Source organism: Lycium ferocissimum, chromosome 1 (assembly GCF_029784015.1).
Source record: "Lycium ferocissimum isolate CSIRO_LF1 chromosome 1, AGI_CSIRO_Lferr_CH_V1, whole genome shotgun sequence".
Classification (NCBI taxonomy): Eukaryota; Viridiplantae; Streptophyta; class Magnoliopsida; order Solanales; family Solanaceae; genus Lycium; species Lycium ferocissimum.
Window position 1 is genome coordinate 19600200 of NC_081342.1, and position 5494 is coordinate 19605693.

The 5494-nt window shown below is 33.7% G+C and overlaps 1 pseudogene; it reads right to left on the bottom strand.

The window, feature by feature from the left end:
* Positions 1-973: 973 nt before the first annotated feature.
* Positions 974-5250, bottom strand: LOC132051555 (E3 ubiquitin protein ligase RIE1-like; annotated as a pseudogene).
* Between the last annotated feature and the right edge of the window lie 244 nt (positions 5251-5494).

Below are 5494 nucleotides of genomic sequence, written 5' to 3' on the forward strand. Positions count from 1 at the left end.
GGGGGGGGGGGGCCAAAAGGGAGTTTGGAACCGTTTGCCAAAGATCATTTTTGCAAATGGACCGTTGACGAACGGTCCACCCAATATACCCCGACGGCTACATTTTAAATTTCATCGGTTTAACCGGTCCGGTTCCGGTTCCAAAAAATTCAAAACCGGACCGAGTATGTTTTAAATGGTCAACGGAGCTTCGGTAAAATCGGTTCCAGTTCCACCGGTTCGGTTCCGATTTTACCGGTCGAATTCACTCGTTTTGAACGATTAAACTGCTTGATTGATAGGCTTAGGCCAGAGTAACTGATAAAGTATTGGGAAAATGGTCCAACATTATTTTGTGTATTATATTTTGCAAAATGGCCACTGCATTTCATCAGTAAGACGTGAAGTGACATGATTTGTAGTCTTATTATTGTTCCAATCTTGAGAATAAAACAAAATATATGGTCATTTTTGTTGGACAAATGTCGAAAATTGTCTTTTACGGTTTCCGAAATGGTTTACTTTTGACATCCGTTTAAAATTGAAGTCGATCATGCCCTCTTCGTTACAAAATTGACACACATTTACTTTGTGATTACGAAATGATTTAATTTTACCCTTTTTACCAGCGAAACCATTAGAAAATATGAATAATCAAGAGTTTTACATGTTATATTTCTTTACAAAATGACCAAGCGCTGACGTGATGAACAATGAGTCATAACCAAGCTGTGAGTGTCCGAAATCTGGTCTTTCAGTTATTTGTATTTCTGGGCGTTCAAACATAGTTCTGTTAACTTTAATTGTGAGAGTAAATAGTTTGTGACTTTATTGTTAGGTGGGTAATCTAGTTTATTTAATCTGATAAAAAATAATCTTATTCTTTTACTATTATAGTGATTAAGATAAGTGTTTGTACATGAAAATGTTAAGTAGCAGCTAACTAGCTATTTGCATATTGAGAGCACTAGAGAAAATCACACAACAAAAAAAGTACCCCAAATTTCTATTTTGCTTTGAGAATCCTTTATTAAAAGCTTTTGATTTCTACATTCATACCTGTCCTCATACAAAAAGAGATACAAAATAATATTAGGGAGGGTTAAATAATAATAATATCTCCACATAAAGAAAAAAACAACACTTCGGCCCATCAACTTCTTTTGATTCTTCCAAATGCTCACTTCAATAGCAGCATAGTTACTGGTGAACTATAATTTACAATAACTTTTGCTCACTCTAGTAACTATGTGTTACATTGCAATTTATCTTGAACTTTTTTTTAAAGAAAATTATGAAAAAAATTAAAAGGAAAATGAAGTATCAATACTATAATCATGAGCTTAATTTCTTGCATTTTTTACCTCTCCAATTCCTGTTTACAGAGAGGACAACAAGAGATAATTTTGAGCCATTGATCCACACACTTGAGATGGAATATATGAGAACAAGGCAATTGTCTGATTTCTTCTTTGTCTTTGTATTTAGCCAAACAGATACAACATTCCTGTTATGCAACAAAGGCGAGGTTAATTTCACGTATAGTCACTGAATTTTATCTACTTAATCAGTAAAATCACATAACTACTTTGTCATATCAATATAACTAGATTTTACCTATTATAACAGTAAAGTAACATATCAAAACTATTTTTTGTGATATTAAAATAATTGAACGTGTGTGAATTGCTCAAAATATATAAATGACTGGAGAGTCAAATTATTGGCACTGGGTTATCGTCTTTTCTCCAAGGGTGTTTTGGTATGACTCAAAATATTTTCTGAAAAATGGTTTTCATAAAATAAGTCATTTTCTCGTTTCATGTTGTTAGAAAATAATTTTTACGGAAATATATTTTCTGCCAAAAGAGAAAAACGACTACCCTCACTTTTAAGTGGAAGTAAATTTATTTTACAATTATTTCAACTCTTAACTTCATATCAGCACTTTAATTAATTTAACATTCTTATCTACCTTTAATACTCAAAAAAAAAAAATCATCAAAACTCAATCGGCTTTGCTAATATTATTATCCATCTTTTAAAAATATTTTTTTTCAGAAAATAGTTTCAACCCTCCTAAAAAACACCAGAAAAAATCTTCCACAAAAATATTTTTCAGAAAACAAGTCATATTTCAGAAAACATTTTCTAGAAAATACTTTCCGTCATGCCAAACACACCCTCTTTTACTATTTTTTTCTTCTCTAATTCAAGGTGTTTAATCTAGAAGATAGATCACTTACAGCATTTTCATTATCCATAGCAGAACTTGCAATCTCCTCTTTATTTTCCTTATAATTCCAGCTTGGCAAATTGGAGAGTTGTTCATCAGATGCACCTTTATCAACAGATCCCATGTTCATGTTGTAGCCAAGAAGGCTACTCAAATTGGCACACAACAACACAACAGTACAAATAATATGAAGGGGAAAGAGTAGGTGACAGCATTCCAAGCTAGTAGTGATATGCAAAGCACATGAAGTTTAGGAGCATGATGAAATGATCCAAATCTTGAACCAAATACCCAAACATTCCCCATCACAAACCATATGGCAAAGAATAGCTCTATACATGTCCTGCATCTTTCCATCCGAGGCGACAACACCCTGAAAAGAATTTTTTACACTATCAGATCGCAATATTACGGGTTACTTGTTCATATACGCACGAGATTAGTCACCTGAAAAATAAGATAGGTTACGAGTGTGTTTGGTACGAGGGAAAATGTTTTCCACGGCAAATGATTTCTTACAGAATATGTGGTTGTCTTACTTATTTTCTTTGTGTTTGACAAACAAGAAGAAAATATTGTCCCAAGAGAATTTATGATAATTTAAGCAAACAAGATAGGTGTGGAGATGGGGGTTGGTGGTCGGGGGAGTGGGAAGTGGGGTCGAGAGTGGATGTTGGGCGTGGGGAGGGGACAATCAGCGTAGAATGCCACTTGTTTTCCCTACTCACGCAAAGGAGGTCATTTTCGTAATTCTTAAGGAACTTATTTTCCTAAAGAAATGTTTTTCAAAACATCTTGACCAACCAAACATGAGAAAAATGAAAAACATGTTCTGGAAAATGTTTTCCTCCCTACCAAACACATTCTAATATCCTGCAACAAAAGGTTAACATATGTTGATAGTGTAAAAGTACTTTATGTTATCAGTCTATATAAGTTAAATCCTAGAAAGAATCCACATTTTCTTTATAATATTTATCCTGAATAACAATGTTCTATGCAAATTCTTGAAAATGCACTTTGTAGGGGTAAATTGAATTAACTGGCATCTAGTTTATGCATAAAAGTATAACTTCCTTAGTATATCATTGTATACTGAAGGAGAAAGAAACATTTTGAGACAATTCATTCTTGTATACAATTTTTAATATATAAGAAGAAATGCAGCATGGTCAAAAGTCAAAATCAGTTGTTGGTACTAGAATCCTTTCTTGCTTCACATAGAATGCTTTATTGATTAAGTATACTTATTTACTTTTAGAAGACCTTGTGTGACTAATAGAAAAAGAAAACTTAAGTTAGCAGTTTAGAGAAACTATAGATTAGAGTAGTAGTTTTTTTATTTGTTACACATGTTGAAAAATCTAAAAATGAGACCTATCAAACTCTTTCATTCATGTCAACGCACACACAAGAAAAAAAGCATTTGAAATGTTCCATTTCATAAAAGTATTCATTATTTGGAAACTATCCAAAGTAGAAATCATGGCATTAAACCTCAAGTGCACAAATAACCATGAAAATTAGTTGATTTGACTTCTATACGATATATCGAAAATACCTAAAAAAATAACTACACGCCACTTTTCATAAAACCAAGAATCGATTCTGTAAAAGCGAAGCAAGTTAATTTTTATAGAGTCAGTGTATATAGGTTACCTTGATTCGTCGTGGCTTATTTGCTGCTCAATATCAGAATTTGCAGCAGAATCATCTGTTTGCCTGACATATAATGCCCAATATCTCCAATAAAGCAGAACCAAACTAATGACACAACCAAAACCATATCCAAAAACCCAAATCCTCATTGGCCAAACAGGCCTTTCCTTTTTGGAAACAACCAATGTATATGCTGTTGCAATTATCTGAACACTTAAAGCTATACACTCCATCATCATCCAAGTGACAGAATTAAATGGATTTGAGCCAAGTTGTGATCTTGAACTATTTTGGTAATGAAATACTCTTCTTAAGAAACTGAAAATCCTTGATCTTGATACTCTAATTGCCATTCTAATCAAGAATGAAGAAGAAGAAGAGGGTGTTCTTCTTACATCAAGATCCATTCTTTCTGGAACAATAATCCTAGGACTATTACACAATGAGTCTGTTGTAATAAAGTAACGGCTATTCATGATTGGAAATAATGACACCACTACAGGATTTGCCAATAGGGAGAAATTTCCAGGAACTTTCAACTTTTTACTAATATGTCATCAGTAATAATACCTTTGAAATAAGGCATGTAGGCCTGCCCCTTTTGTAGGTGATTTACTAGTGAGGTGAAGAAAAGAGTGGATCAATCAAAGGAGTACCACGAGCCCTTTGCCCCACCTCTCTAACCAGCTTGCGTGGTTCACCAGTTTCCAAGTATAGACTAAAAGAGTGATTAAGTCGATACAGAGGTGACCTTGCTTGCAAGAAGAAGCAAAACTGACGCAATTCAACCTATTTCACAACCCAAGTTTCAATCTTTAAAAATGGTTTTTGCATGCAAATTTTAAGAATTTCAACAAAAAAGTTCCCACCTTTAAGTGAAGAAAAGGGTGGATCAATCAAAGGGGTACTACGAGCCCTCGGGCCCCACGTATCTAACCAGCTCGTATGGTTCACCACTTACACCAAAATAGTGATTCAGTCGATACAGACTGCGATCACAAAGAGAAGCACAATCTCCCCAACTCAAGTTTTAAAATTTAAATTTCAAGAACTTCAACAAAAAATTAAAGTTCCCACCTTTAAAAAAGTGAACAAGATGGGAAATTAGAATAGAGAACAGAGAAATGAAAGTGGGAATAAAAAGGAAGGAATAAGAAGAGAAATAGGTTATGGGGTTGAACAAACATGACAGATGGAGGGTGAAGTTTTGGTTCAGATGGTGACCAAAAATCAAACAGTCCCTATTGCTTTGATTTCAAGTGAATTTTTAAAGAACTACTATAACCGTTGGCCTAACTTCCTCAGATGATTTTGGCTTCTTTTTTTCTTTTTGTTTATTTAGGAAGAAGCAAAGTATGTAAGATGAAAGCAGTGTGGGGTTCTTGAAATACACATTACTCTTTGAATTGGAACATCAGCCAAGATATTCTATTTTTTTTTCTTTTTCTGATGTTAACGTTGAGTCAATCCCATTTTAAGATATTATTTTGGATATATAAGTAATTAAGATTTTTGAATAATGGCGGGTACAGTAGCTAATCGGTTGCTGAGGCTAGCAGTTGGCCACCTAATCAAAACCAGCAGCAAAAGCAAGAGAAAATGATCAAATTGGTCCTTAAT